The following is a 12,360-nucleotide window of genomic DNA, read 5'->3' as shown; positions in this document are numbered from 1 at the left end:
TTGCGTAGTAATGAGTCTCGTCCGTTTGCCCGTTTACAATCAAATTAGCCTACAATTTTGTCCAAATCCGGCAGTGCCCGAGCTACTTTCATTTCACATGTTTTATCTGGTCCCGATCGAGATTCAGATGATTTGAGCCGAAAATCGTCTGTCAACAAGTAATCAAAAATAGAAAAACACGAAAAAGGGTGCAACACGAGGACTTTCCAGGGGGTCACCCATCCTAGTACTGCTCTCGCCCAAGCACGCTTAACTTCGGAGTTCTAATGGGATCCGGTGCATTATTGCTGGTATGATCGCACCAGACATTGAGTGGGATGTTTATTCTTATATCCCTCGAGTACGTGTGGAGCGGGCGGCGATGGACAACACGCGGCACTGCTTTCACCCAATCATTACCACGAAGTTAAGCGTTCTGGCGCGATGGCAGAGGTAGTATGGGTGACCTCCCTGGGAAGACCTCGTGTCGCGATCGTTTACGTAAATTATGGATAAAACAGTCGAAATAATTGTTTTAAATTAGTTAACCGTCTCCGGAGTAATCTGCGTCATACCCTTCCGCACAGAACAGGCTCACGTCAACAAAAATCGATAAATGTTCCCAGAAAATAGAAAAAAAAATAAGAAGAAGAAAATAACGAATGTGAAGCTATTATTATGCCTGGGATACGATAAAATGGAACCGGAATCGAATTTCGAACTTTCTAAGCGGATTTCTCGAGGAAACGAAAGCTTAACTGAAGCGGTAAATCGCAAAATAGAGGGTCTTAGAGAAGGAATTCGGCTAAAATCTCGTCAGCTCATTGCGTAGTAATGAGTCTCGTCCGTTTGCCCGTTTACAATCAAATTAGCCTACAATTTTGTCCAAATCCGGCAGTGCCCGAGCTACTTTCATTTCACATGTCTTATCTGGTCCCGATCGAGATTCAGATGATTTGAGCCGAAAATCGTCTGTCAACAAGTAATCAAAAATAGAAAAACACGAAAAAAGGTGAAACACGAGGACTTCCCAGGGTGTCACCCATCCTAGTATTGCTCTCGCCCAAGCACGCTTAACTTCTGAGTTCTAATGGGATCCGGTGCATTAGTGCTGGTAAGATCGCACCCGACAATGAGTGGATGTTTATTCTTATATCCCTCGTGTACGTGTGGAGAGGGCGGCGATGGAGAACACGCGGCACTGCTCTCGCCCAATCATAACCATGAAGTTAAGCGTTCTGGCGCGATGGCAGAGCTAGGATGGGTGACCTCCCTGGGAACACCTCGTGTCGCGACCGTTTACGTAAATTATGGATAAAAAGTCGAAATAATTGTTTTTAATGAGTTAACCGTCTCCGGAGTAATCTGCGTCATACCTTTCCGCACAGAACCGACTCACGACAACGAAAATCGATAAATGCACCCGGAAAATAGAAAAAAAAATAAGAAGAAGGAAATAACGAATGCAAAGCTATTATTATGCCTGGGATACAATAAAATGGAACCAGAATCGAATTTCGAACTTCCTGAGCGGATTTCATGATGAAACGAAAGCTTAACAGAAGCGTTAAATCGCAAATAAGAGGGTCTTAGAGAAAGAATTCGGCTAAAATCTCGTCAGCACATTGCGTAATAATGAGTCTCGTCCATTTGCCCGTTTACAATCAAATTAGCCTACAATTTTGTCCAAATCGGGCAGTGCCCGATCTACTATCATTTCACATGTTTTATCTGGTCCCGATCGAGATTCAGATGATTTGAGCCGAAAATCGTCTGTCAACAAGTAATCAAAAATAGAAAAACATGAAAAAGGTTGTGCAACACTAGGACTTCCCATGGGGTCACCCATCCTAGTACTGCTCTCGCCCAAGCACGCTTAACTTCAGAGTTCTGATGGGATCCGGTGCATTAGTGCTAGTATGATCACACCTGACATTGAGTGGATGTTTATTCTTATATCCCTCGAGTACGTGTGGAGCGGACGGCGATGGACAACACGCGGCACTGCTCCCGCCCAATCGTAACCATGAAGTTAAACGTTCTGGCACGATAGCACAGCTAGGATGGGTGACCTCCCTGGGAAGACCTCGTGTCGCGACCGTTTACGTAAATTATGGATAAAACAGTCGAAATAATTGTTTTTAATGAGTTAACCATCTCCGGAGTAATCTGCATCATACCCTTCCGCACAGAACCGGCTCACGACAACAAAAATCGATTAATGTTCCCAGAAAATAGAAAAAAAATAAGAAGAAGGAAATAACGAATGTAAAGCTATTATTATGCCTGGGATACGATAAAATAGAACCGGAATCGAATTTCGAACTTCCTGAGCGGATTTTCTCGAGGAAACGAAAGCTTAACAGAAGCGGTAAATCGCAAATTAGAGGGTCTTAGAGAAGAAATTCGGCTAAAATCTCGTCAGCTCATTGCGTAGTAATAAGTCTCGTCCGTTTGCCCGTTTACAATAAAATTAGCCTACAATTTTGTCCAAATCCGGCAGTGCCCGAGCTACTTTCATTTCACATGTCTTATCTGGTCCCGATCGAGATTCAGATGATTTGAGACGAAAATCGTCTGTCAACAAGTAATCAAAAATAGAAAAACACGAAAAAGGGTGCAACACGAGGACTTCCCAGGGGGTCACCCATCCTAGTACTGCTCTCGCCCAAGCATGCTTAACTTCGAAGTTCTAATGGTATCCGGTGCATTAGTGCTGGTATGATCGCACCCGACATGGAGTGGGATGTTTATTCTTATATCCCTCGAGTACGTGTGGAGCGGGCGGCGATGGACAACACGCGGCACTGCTCTCGCCCAATAATAACCACGAAGTTAAGCGTTCTGGCGTGATGGCAGAGGTAGGATGGGTGACCTCCCTGGGAAGACCTCGTGTCGCGATCGTTTACGTAAATTATGGATAAAACAGTCGAAATAATTGTTTTTAATTAGTTAACCGTCTCCGGAGTAATCTGCGTCATACCCTTCCGCACAGAACCGGCTCACGACAACAAAAATCGATAAATGTTCCCAGAAAAAAGAAAAAAAAATAAGAAGAAGGAAATAACGAATAAAAAGCTATTATTATGCCTGGGATACGATAAAATGGAACCGGAATAGAATTTCAAACTTCCTAAGCGGATTTCTCGAGGAAACGAAAGCTTAACAGAAGCGGTAAATCGCAAATTAGAGGGTCTTAGAGAAGGAATTCGGCTAAAATCTCGTCAGCTCATTGCGTAGTAATGAGTCTCGTCCGTTTGCCCGTTTACAATCAAATAGCCTACAATTTTGTCCAAATCCGGCAGGGCCCGAGCTACTTTCATTCACATGTCTTATCTAGTCCCGATCGAGATTCAGATGATTTGAGCCGAAAATCGTCTGTCAACAAGTAATCAAAAAAAGAAAAACATGAAAAAGGTTGTGCAACACTAGGACTTCCCATGGGGTCACCCATCCTAGTACTGCCCTCGCCCAAGCACGATTAACTTCAGAGTTCTGATGGGATCCGGTGCATTAGTGCTGGTATGATCGCACCTAACATTGAGTGGGATGTTTATTCTTATATCCCTCGAGTACGTGTGGAGCGGGCGGCGATGGACAACACGCGGCACTGCTCTCGTCCAATCTTAACCACGAAGTTAAGCGTTCTAGCGCGATGGCAGAGGTAGGATGGATGACCTCCTTGGGAAGACCTCGTGTCGAGATTGTTTACGTAAATTATGGATAAAACAGTCGAAATAATTGTTTTTAATTAGTTAACCGTCTCCGGAGTAATCTGCGTCATACCCTTCCGCACAGAACCGGCTCACGACAACAAAAATCGATAAATGTTCCCAAAAAATAGAAAAATAATAAGAAGAAGGAAATAACGAATTTAAAGCTATTACTATGCCTGGGATACAATAAAATGGAACCGGAATCGAATTTCGAACTTCCTAAGCAGATTTCTCGAGGAAACGAAAGCTTAACAGAAGGGGTAAATAGCAAATTAGAGGGTCTTAGAGAAGGAATTCGGCTAAAATCTCGTCAGCTCATTGCGTAGTAATGAGTCTCGTCCGTTTGCCCGTTTACAATCAAATTATCCTACAATTTTGTCCAAATCCGGCAGTGCCCGAGCTACTTTCATTTCACATGTCTTATCTGGTCCCGATCGAGATTCAGATAATTTGAGCCGAAAATCGTCTGTCAACAAGTAATCAAAAATAGAAAAACACGAAAAAGGGTGCAACACGAGGACTTCCCAGGGGGTCACCCATCCTAGTACTGCTCTCACCCAAGCACGCTTAACTTCGGAGTTCTGATAGGATTAGTGCTGGTATGATCGCACCCGACATTGAGTGGGATGTTTATTCTTATATCCCTCGAGTACGTGTGGAGCGGGCGGCGATGGACAACACGCGGCACTGCTCTCGCCCAATCATAACCACGAAGTTAAGCGTTTTGGCGCGATGGCAGAGGTAGGATGGGTGACCTCCCTGGGAAGACCTCGTGTCGCGATGGTTTACGTATTTTATGGATAAAACAGTCGAAATAATTGTTTTTAATTAGTTACCGTCTCCGGAGTAATCTGCGTCATACCCTTCCGCACAGAACCGGCTCACGACAACAAAAATCGATAAATGTTCCCAGAAAATAGAAAAATAATAAGAAGAAGGAAATAACGAATGTAAAGCTATTATTATGCCTGTGATACGATAAAATGGAACCGGAATAGAATTTCGAACTTCCTAAGCAGATTTCTCGAGGAAACGAAAGCTTAACAAAAGCGGTAAATCGCAAATTAGAGGGTCTTAGAGAAGGAATTCGGCTAAAATCTCGTCAGCTCATTGCGTAGTAAAGAGTCTCGTCCGTTTGCCCGTTTACAATCAAATTAGCCTACAATTTTGTCCAAATCCGGCAGTGCCCGAGCAACTTTCATTTCACATGTCTTATCTGGTCCCGATCGAGATTCAGATGATTTGAGCCGAAAATCGTCTGTCAACAAGTAATCAAAAATAGAAAAACACGAAAAAGGGTGCAACACGAGGACTTCCCAGGGGTCACCCATCCTATTACTGCTCTCGCCCAAGCACGCTTAACTTCGGAGTTCTGATAGGATTAGTGCTGGTATGATCGCACACGACATTGAGTGGGATGTTTATTCTTATATCCCTCGAGTACGTGTGGAATGGGCGTCGATGGACAACACGCGGCACTGCTCTCGCCCAAACATAACCACGAAGTTAAGCGTTCTGGCGCGATGGCAGAGGTAGGATGGGTGACCTCCCTGGGAAGACCTCGTGTTGCGATGGTTTACGTAAATTATGGATAAAACAGTCGAAATAATTGTTTTTAATTAGTTAACCGTCTCCGGAGTAATCTGCGTCATACCCTTCCGCACAGAACCGGCTCACGACAACAAAAATCGATAAATGTTCCCAGAAAAAAGAAAAATAATAAGAAGAAGGAAATTACGAATGTAAAGCTATTATTATGCCTGGGATACGATAAAATGGAACCGGAATCGAATTTCGAACTTCCTAAGCAGATTTCTCGAGGAAACGAAAGCTTAACAGAAGCGGTAAATCGCAAATTAAAGGGTCTTAGAGAAGGAATTCGGCTAAAATCTCGTCAGCTCATTGCGTAGTAATGAGTCTCGTCCGTTTGCCCGTTTACAATCAAATTAGCCAACAATTTTGTCCAAATCCGGCAGTGCCCGAGCTACTTTTATTTCACATGTCTTATCTGGTCCCGATCGAGATTCAGATGATTTGAGCCGAAAATCGTCTGTCAACAAGTAATCAAAAATAGAAAAACACGAAAAAGGGTGCAACACGAGGACTTCCCAGGGGGTCACCTATCCTAGTACTGCTCTCGCCCAAGCACGCTTAACTTCGGAGTTCTGATGGGATCCGGTGCATTAGTGCTGGTATGATCGCACCCGACATTGAGTGGGATGTTTATTCTTATATCCCTCGAGTACGTGTGGAGCGGGCGGCGATGGACAACACGCGGCACTGCTCTCGCCCAATCATAACCACGAAGTTAAGCGTTCTGGCGCGATGGCAGAGGTAGGATGGGTGACTTCCCTGGGAAGACCTCGTGTCGCGATCGTTTACGTAAATTATGGATAAAACAGTCGAAATAATTGTTTTTAATTAGTTAACCGTCTCCGGAGTAATCTGCGTCATACCCTTTCGCACAGGAACCGGCTCACGACAACAAAATCGATAAATGTTCCCAGAAATAGAAAAAAAAATAAGAAGAAGAAAATAACGAATGTAAAGCTATTATTATGCCTGGGATACGATAAAATGGAACCGGAATCGAATTTCGAACTTCCTAAGCGGATTTCTCGAGGAAACGAAAGCTTAACAGAAGCGGTAAATCGCAAATTAGAGGGTCTTAGAGATGGAATTCGGCTAAAATCTCGTCAGCTCATTGCGTAGTAATGAGTCTCCGTCCGTTTGCCCGTTTACACATCAAATTAGCCTACAATTTTGTCCAAATCCGGCAGTGCCCGAGCTACTTTCATTTCACATGTCTTATCTGGTCCCGATCAAGATTCAGATGATTTGAGCCGAAAATCGTCTGTCAACAAGTAATCAAAAATAGAAAAAACACGAAAATGCGTGCACACGAGGACTTCCCAAGGGGTCACCAATCCTAGTACGGCTCTCGCCCAAGCACGCTTAACTTCGGAGTTCTGATGGGATCCGGTGCATTAGTGCTAGTAAGATCGCACCTGACATTGAGTCGGATGTTATTCTTATATCCCTCGTGTACGTGTGGAGCGGGGCGGCGTATGACAACACGCGTCACTGCTCTCGCCCAATCATAACCATGAAGTTAAGCGTTCGGGCGCGATGGCAGAGCTAGGATGGGTGACCTCCCTGGGAAGACCTCGTGTCTCGACCGTTTACGTAAATTATGGATAAACAGTCGAAATAATTAATTTTAATGAGTTAACCGTCTCCGGAGTAATCTGCGTCATACCTTCCGCACAGAACCGCTCACGACAACAAAAAATCGATAAATGTTCCCAGAAATAGAAAAAAAATAAGAAGAAGGAATAACGAATGCAAAGCTATTATTATGCCTGGGATACGATAAAATGAACCGGAATCGAATTTCGAACTTCCTGAGCGATTTCATGATGAAACGAAAACTTAACAGAAGCGTTAAATCGCAAATTAGAGGGTCTTAGAGAAGGAATTCGGCTAAAATCTCGTCAGCTCATTGCGTAATAATGAGTCTCGTCTGTTTGCCCGTTTACAATCAAATTAGCCTACAATTTTGTCAGAATCCGGCAAAGCCCGAGCTACTTTCATTTCACATGTCTTATCTGGTCCCGATCGAGATTCATATGATTTGAGCCGAAAAATCGTCTGTCAACAAGTAATCAAAAATAGAAAAACACGAAAAATGGTGCAACACGAGGACTTTCCAGGGTGTCACCCATCCTAGTACTGCTCTCACCCAAGCACGCTTAACTTCGGAGTTCTGATGGGATCCAGTGTATTAGTGCTCGTAAGATTGCACAAGACATTGAGTGGGATGTTTATTCTTATATCTCTCGAGTACGTGTGGAGCGGGCGGCGATAGGAAACACGCGGCACTGCTCTCGCCCAATCATAACCACGAAGTTAAGCGTTTTGGCGCGATGGCAGAGGTAGGATGGGTGACCTCCCTGGGAAGACCTCGTATCGCGATCGTTTACGTAAATTATGGATAAAACAGTCGAAATAATTGTTTTTAATTAGTTAACCATCTCCGGAGTAATCTGCGTCATACCCTTCCGCACAGAACCGGCTCACGACAACAAAAATCGATAAATGTTCCCAGAAAATAGAAAAATAATAAGAAGAAGGAAATAACGAATGTAAAGCTATTATTATGCCTGGGATACGATAAAATGGAACCGGAATCGAATTTCGAACTTCCTGAGCGGATTTCATGATGAAACGAAAGCTTAACAGAAGCGTTAAATCGCAAATTAGAGGGTCTTAGAGAAGGAATTCGGCTAAAATCTCGTCAGCTCATTGCGTAATAATGAGTCTCGTCCGTTTGCCCGTTTACAATCAAATTAGCCTACAATTTTGTCCAAATCCGGCAGTGCCCGAGCTACATTCATTTCACATGTCTTATCTGGTCCCGATCGAGATTCAGATGATTTGAGCCGAAAATTGTCCTGTCAACAAGTAATCAAAAATAGAAAAACACGAAAATGCGTGCAACACGAGGACTTCCCAAGGGGTCACCAATCCTAGTACTGCTCTCGCCCAAGCACGCTTAACTTCGGAGTTCTGATGGGATCCGGTGCATTAGTGCTAGTAAGATCGCACCTGACATTGAGTCGGATGTTTATTCTTATATCCCTCGTGTACGTGTGAAGCGGGCGGCGATGGACAACACGCGGCACTGCTCTCGCCCAATCATAACCAAGAAGTTAAGCGTTCTGGCGCGATGGCAGAGGTAGGATGGGTGACCTCCCTGGGAAGACCTCGTGTCGCGACCATTTACGTAAATTATGGATAAAACAGTCGAAATAATTGTTTTTAATGAGTTAACCGTCTCCGGAGTAATCTGCGTCATACCCTTCCGCACAGAACCGGCTCACGACAAAAAAATCGATAAATGTTCCCAGAAAATAGAAAAAAAAATAAGAAGAAGGAAATAACGAATGTAAAGCTATTATTATGCCTGGCATACGATAAAATGGAACTGGAATCGAATTTTGAACTTCCTAAGCGGATTTCTCGAGGAAACGAAAGCTTAACAGAAGCGTTAAATCGCAAATTAAAGGGTCTTAGAGAAGGAATTCGGCTAAAATCTCGTCAGCTCATTGCGTAGTAATGAGTCTCGTCCGTTTGCCCGTTTACAATCAAATTAGCCTACAATTTTGTCCAAATCCGGCAGTGCCCGAGCTACTTTCATTTCACTTGTCTTATATTGTCCTGATCGAGGTTCAGATGATTTAAGCCAAAAATCGTCTGTCAACAAGTAATCAAAAATAGAAAAAAACGAAAAAGGGTGCACACGAGGACTTCCTAGGGGGTCACCCACCCTAGTACTGCTCTCGCCTAAGCACGCTTAACTTCGGAGTTCTGATGGGATCCGGTGCATTAGTGCTGGTATGATCGCACCCGACATTGAGTGGGATGTTTATTCTTATATCCCTCGAGTACGTGTGGAGCAGGCGGCGATGGACAACACGCGGCACTGCTCTCGTCCAATCATAACCACGAAGTTAAGCGTTCTGGCGCGATGGCAGAGGTAGGATGGGTGACCTCCCTGGGAAGACCTCGTGTCGCGATCGTTTACGTAAATTATGGATAAAACAGTCGAAATAATTGTTTTTAATTAGTTAACCGTCTCCGGAGTAATCTGCGTCATACCCTTCCGCACAGAACCGGCTCACGACAACAAAAATCGATAAATGTTCCCAGAAAATAGAAAAAAAAATAAGAAGAAGGGAAATAACGAATGTAAAGCTATTATTATGCCTGGGATACGATAAAATGGACCGGAATCGATTTCGAACTTCCTAAGCGGATTTCTCGAGGATAACGAAAGCTTAACAGAAGCGGTAAATCGCAAATTAGAGGTCTTAGAGAAGGAATTCGGCTAAAATCTCGTCAGCTCATTGCGTAGTAATGGAGTCTCGTCCGTTTGCCGTTTACAATCAAATTAGCCTACAATTTTGTCCAAATCCGGCGTGCCCGAGCTACTTTCATTTCACATGTCTTATCTGGTCCCGATCGAGATTCTGATGATTTGAGCCGAAAATCGTCTGTCAACATGTAATCAAAAATAGAAAAACACGAAAAAGGGTGCAAGAAGAGGACTTGCAAGGAGATCACCCATCCTAGTACTGCTCTCGCCCAAACACGCTTAAGTTCGGAGTTCTGTTGGGATCCGGTGCATTATTGCTAGTAAGATCGCACCAGACATTGAGTGGGATGTTTATTCTTATATCCCTCGTGTACGTGTGGAGCGGGCGGCGATGGACAACACGCGGCACTGCTCTCGCCCAATCATAACCACGAAGTTAAGCGTTTTGGCGCGATGGCAGAGGTAGGATGGGTGACCTCCCTGGGAAACCTCGGTGTCGCGATCGTTTACGTAAATTATGGATAACACAGTCGAAATAATTGTTTTTAATTAGTTAACCGTCTCCGGATTAATCTGCGTCATACCCTTCCGCACAGAACCGGCTCACGACAACAAAAATCGATAAATGTTCCCAGAAATAGAAAAATAATAAGAAGAAAGAAATAACGAAAGTAAAGCTATTATTATGCCTGGGATACGATAAAATGGAACCGGAATCAAATTCGAACTTCCCTAAGCAGATTTCTCGAGGAAAAGAAAGCTTAACAGAAGCGTTAAATTGCAAATTAGTAGGTCTTAGAGAAGGAATTCGGCTAAAATCTCGTCAGCTCATTGCGTAGTAATGAGTCTCGTCGTTTGCCCTTTACAATCAAATTAGCCTACAATTTGTCCAAATCCGGTAGTGCCCGAGCCTACTTTCATTTCACATGTCTTATCTGGTCCCGATCGAGATTCAGATGATTTGAGCCGAAAATCGTCTGTCAACAAGTAATCAAAAATAGAAAAACCGAAAAAGGGTGCAACACGAGGACTTCCCAGGGGGTCACCCATCCTAGTACTGCTCTCGCCCAAGCACGCTTAACTTCGGAGTTCTGAAGATTAGTGCTGGTATGATCGCACGACATTGAGTGGGATGTTTATTCTTATATCCCTCGAGTACGTGTGGACGGGCGGCGATGGACAACACGCGGCACTGCTCTCGCCCAGCACGACTTGAGTTGATGGGAGTGCATTTATGATCGCACCTGTGAGTAGGATGTTTATTCATATATCCCTCGTGTACGTGTGAAGCGGGCGGCGATGGACAACACGCGGCACTGCTCTCGCCCAATCATAACCAAGAAGTTAAGCGTTCTGGCGCGATGGCAGAGGTAGGATGGGTGACCTCCCTGGGAAGACCTCGTGTCGCGACCATTTACGTAAATTATGGATAAAACAGTCGAAATAATTGTTTTTAATGAGTTAACCGTCTCCGGAGTAATCTGCGTCATACCCTTCCGCACAGAACCGGCTCACGACAAAAAAATCGATAAATGTTCCCAGAAAATAGAAAAAAAATAAGAAGAAGGAAATAACGAATGTAAAGCTATTATTATGCCTGGCATACGATAAAATGGAACCGGAATCGAATTTTGAACTTCCTAAGCGGATTTCTCGAGGAAACGAAAGCTTAACAGAAGCGTAAATCGCAAATTAGAGGGTCTTAGAGAAGGAATTCGGCTAAAATCTCGTCAGCTCATTGCGTAGTAATGAGTCTCGTCCGTTTGCCCGTTTACAATCAAATTAGCCTACAATTTTGTCCAAATCCGGCAGTGCCCGAGCTACTTTCATTTCACATGTTTATATTGTCCGATCGAGTTCAGATGATTTGAGCCGAAAATCGTCTGTCAACAAGTAATCAAAAATAGAAAAACACGAAAAAGGGTGCAACACGAGGACTTCCAGGGGTCACCCCCCTAGTACTGCTCTCGCCAAGCACGCTTAACTTCGGAGTTCTGATGGGATCCGGTGCATTAGTGCTGGTATGATCGCACCCGACATTGAGTGGGATGTTTATTCTTATATCCCTCGAGTACGTGTGGAGCGGCGGGCGATGGACAACACGCGGCACTGCTCTCGCCCAATCATAACCACGAAGTTAAGCGTTCTGGCGCGATGGCAGAGCTAGGATGGGTGACCTCCCTGGGAAGACCTCGTGTCGCGACCGTTTACGTAAATTATGGATAAAACAGTCGAAATAATTGTTTTTAATGAGTTAACCGTCTCCGGAGTAATCTGCGTCATACCCTTCCGCACAGAACCGGCTCACGACAACAAAAATCGATAAATGTTCCCAGAAAATAGAAAAAAAAGAAGAAAGGAAATAACGAATGTAAAGCTATTATTATGCCTGGGATACGATAAAATGGAACCGGAATCGAATTTCGAACTTCCTAAGCGGATTTCTCGAGGAAACGAAAGCTTAACAGAAGCGGAAATCGCAAATTAGAGGGTCTTAGAGAAGGAATTCGGCTAAAATCTCGTCAGCTCATTGTAGTAATGAGTTCGTCCGTTTGCCCGTTTACAATCAAATTAGCCTACAATTTTGTCCAAATCCGCAGTGCCCGAGCTACTTTCATTTCACATGTCTTATCTGGTCCCGATCGAGATTCAGATGATTTGAGCCGAAAATCGTCTGTCAACAAGTAATCAAAAATAGAAAAAACACGAAAAAGGGTGCAAGAAGAGGACTTCCCAGAGATCACCCATCCTAGTACTGCTCTCGCCCAAGCACGCTTAACTTCGGAG

The 12,360-nt window shown here is 44.0% G+C and overlaps 9 non-coding genes and 6 pseudogenes across 9 annotated transcripts; all 15 read right to left on the bottom strand.

Annotated features, from left to right (window-relative positions):
* Nucleotides 1-185: 185 nt before the first annotated feature.
* Nucleotides 186-304, bottom strand: LOC142515112 (5S ribosomal RNA). The gene has a single exon (XR_012810972.1). It is a non-coding gene; the product is annotated as a 5S ribosomal RNA (ribosomal RNA).
* A 684-nt stretch (nucleotides 305-988) lies between these two features.
* Nucleotides 989-1,107, bottom strand: LOC142510543 (5S ribosomal RNA). Its single transcript, XR_012808650.1, has one exon. It is a non-coding gene; the product is annotated as a 5S ribosomal RNA (ribosomal RNA).
* A 684-nt stretch (nucleotides 1,108-1,791) lies between these two features.
* LOC142506371 (5S ribosomal RNA) lies at nucleotides 1,792-1,910 on the bottom strand. The gene has a single exon (XR_012804665.1). It is a non-coding gene; the product is annotated as a 5S ribosomal RNA (ribosomal RNA).
* A 683-nt stretch (nucleotides 1,911-2,593) lies between these two features.
* Nucleotides 2,594-2,712, bottom strand: LOC142516414 (5S ribosomal RNA). Its single transcript, XR_012812209.1, has one exon. It is a non-coding gene; the product is annotated as a 5S ribosomal RNA (ribosomal RNA).
* A 684-nt stretch (nucleotides 2,713-3,396) lies between these two features.
* On the bottom strand, nucleotides 3,397-3,515 carry LOC142516712 (5S ribosomal RNA). The gene has a single exon (XR_012812492.1). It is a non-coding gene; the product is annotated as a 5S ribosomal RNA (ribosomal RNA).
* A 683-nt stretch (nucleotides 3,516-4,198) lies between these two features.
* On the bottom strand, nucleotides 4,199-4,308 carry LOC142512312 (5S ribosomal RNA; annotated as a pseudogene).
* A 682-nt stretch (nucleotides 4,309-4,990) lies between these two features.
* LOC142512785 (5S ribosomal RNA) lies at nucleotides 4,991-5,099 on the bottom strand (annotated as a pseudogene).
* A 683-nt stretch (nucleotides 5,100-5,782) lies between these two features.
* Nucleotides 5,783-5,901, bottom strand: LOC142510063 (5S ribosomal RNA). Its single transcript, XR_012808200.1, has one exon. It is a non-coding gene; the product is annotated as a 5S ribosomal RNA (ribosomal RNA).
* A 682-nt stretch (nucleotides 5,902-6,583) lies between these two features.
* LOC142511351 (5S ribosomal RNA) lies at nucleotides 6,584-6,705 on the bottom strand (annotated as a pseudogene).
* A 678-nt stretch (nucleotides 6,706-7,383) lies between these two features.
* On the bottom strand, nucleotides 7,384-7,502 carry LOC142510638 (5S ribosomal RNA; annotated as a pseudogene).
* Nucleotides 7,503-8,186: 684 nt separating this feature from the next.
* On the bottom strand, nucleotides 8,187-8,305 carry LOC142507192 (5S ribosomal RNA). Its single transcript, XR_012805454.1, has one exon. It is a non-coding gene; the product is annotated as a 5S ribosomal RNA (ribosomal RNA).
* Nucleotides 8,306-8,988: 683 nt separating this feature from the next.
* On the bottom strand, nucleotides 8,989-9,106 carry LOC142516915 (5S ribosomal RNA). The gene has a single exon (XR_012812684.1). It is a non-coding gene; the product is annotated as a 5S ribosomal RNA (ribosomal RNA).
* A 682-nt stretch (nucleotides 9,107-9,788) lies between these two features.
* On the bottom strand, nucleotides 9,789-9,907 carry LOC142512788 (5S ribosomal RNA; annotated as a pseudogene).
* Nucleotides 9,908-10,586: 679 nt separating this feature from the next.
* LOC142512537 (5S ribosomal RNA) lies at nucleotides 10,587-10,694 on the bottom strand (annotated as a pseudogene).
* A 799-nt stretch (nucleotides 10,695-11,493) lies between these two features.
* On the bottom strand, nucleotides 11,494-11,608 carry LOC142508211 (5S ribosomal RNA). The gene has a single exon (XR_012806436.1). It is a non-coding gene; the product is annotated as a 5S ribosomal RNA (ribosomal RNA).
* Nucleotides 11,609-12,360: the final 752 nt, after the last annotated feature.

This window comes from Primulina tabacum, chromosome 10, assembly GCF_025594145.1.
Source record: "Primulina tabacum isolate GXHZ01 chromosome 10, ASM2559414v2, whole genome shotgun sequence".
In the NCBI taxonomy this organism is placed as follows: domain Eukaryota; kingdom Viridiplantae; phylum Streptophyta; class Magnoliopsida; order Lamiales; family Gesneriaceae; genus Primulina; species Primulina tabacum.
The sequence above is the reverse complement of the archived record's forward strand: the minus strand, read 5'-3'. Positions and strand labels throughout refer to the sequence as shown.